We start from the raw sequence: 1704 nt of genomic DNA, 5'->3' as shown, positions 1-1704 counted from the left end.
GGGCGGCGAGGCGGGAGCCGGGGCTGAAGCGCGGGGCTGAAGCGCGGGGCTGGAAGCCGCCCAGGACGTTCGGAGAGCGAACGGGTCAGTGAGGAGGAGGCGCTCCTTCTCCTTCTTTTCCCCTTTAGACCCGGTCCGTTCACCCGAGCCGGTTCCCTCCGGGTCCGTGCCCGTTAAGCGTTATCACACGCGGGCACCTCGTGTGAGGACGGAGCGCGGGCCCTGGAGTGGGTCTGGAATTTGATCTCTGCTCTCTGCAATCTCCTGTAACTGAGAATTCAGTTCTTTCCGGCTGCTAACTGCTTTCTCTTTTGCGTTCCCCTTCTCCAGCTCACTCCTCTCTGCGCTGCGTGTAGTCGCTCACCTCACGTCAGTTTGTGTCCCGCTGTGACAGGAGTAAATGCTTTTCTGAAAAGATTCTTAGCGGTGACGGAGGTAAATGAAATTCTTTTTCATCCCTAAGTTTTTTTTCTTCTCCTTTTTTTTTTTTATCCTCCTTCCCTCCCAGGAATGCAAAAAGAAGTGGTATAGGCTATGCTGGGTAAGTCTCAAGACAGAGCAAGTTCAAACAAGCATGTCACCTCCTATTTCATCCCGAGATTCTTTTATTAAAAAGTTGGATGCTGTAAGTCAGTCATAGGCTCAACAGCCTTTAGAGAGTCACCGTGTAAGTCCAAGTGCCCCAGCACGCAACAGTTTACCTTTAAGAACTCCTGATCACTCGGACATCATTAGAAGATTCAGAAGATCCTAAATTTGCCTCAGAGTTCTTAGTCATCCAGCGTTTCGAAAGAGTTTGCTTCTATTTGCTTTGTTATTTGTATACTGAAGGCAATTTATAGATTAGAGCTGAATACATCAAATTACCTGGTCTTCTCACAAATACGAACTGCCTGCGGCGTTTTGTTTATGAGAACAATCTCTGCAGAGACTGGAAGCCTTGTGTTAATTCTTATGAGAATTATCTATTTGTATGGGCTTGAGGTATTACTTCTGCCATGGCCCATCAGGGAATTATTTTCAGTTTATGCTTTTCCTACTGTCTGAAAATTTTAGGTTTAGAAAAGTGGAAATATTTTGTTGTTTTCTGGATATTTTTTTTTTAACATATTGCAGTAATACCTATTCAGTAGTACACTGACTCAGAACTAGAAGCCAGAGGCTGAAAACAAGTAAATAAAAACCTCAGAATTAGTTCAAGGTGTCACGGGTGAATAAACAGGCAAATGTGAGTAAAAAATATTACACCAATAAAAGAGGTGTAAATACTTAATACTATTTCTAACCCCTTTCCAACATCTCGTGTAGAATTTCAGTAGTATATTCAAAGAAGAAGGATCTTAGCTGGACACCTCTACACACTAAAATTTAGCTCTGCTGACAATAGGAAGAACACTGTTGTCTGCAAAATAGTGGAGAATATACTTATCTGATTTAAATGTCTGAATAACGGGAGCTCTTCAGAAAATCTAGGCTTTTAATGTGCACATTTTTTTAAAACTCCATGAAACTCCGAGCATTCCAGAAACTGGCAAGTAATAATGAACATCTGATTTTGAATATAAACTCATATTTGAGGCTAGACTTCTAATAAGTTCATAATTAAAGGAGGAAAAACATGGCATACTTTGTATTTTACCATTAATTTTAATAAAACTGCATGCATAAATAATACTTCAAATTAAATAACTTGGATGAAATAAA

This window comes from Meleagris gallopavo, chromosome 14 (genome assembly GCF_000146605.3).
Source record: "Meleagris gallopavo isolate NT-WF06-2002-E0010 breed Aviagen turkey brand Nicholas breeding stock chromosome 14, Turkey_5.1, whole genome shotgun sequence".
NCBI lineage: Eukaryota > Metazoa > Chordata > Aves > Galliformes > Phasianidae > Meleagris > Meleagris gallopavo.
The sequence above is the reverse complement of the archived record's forward strand: the minus strand, read 5'-3'. Positions refer to the sequence as shown.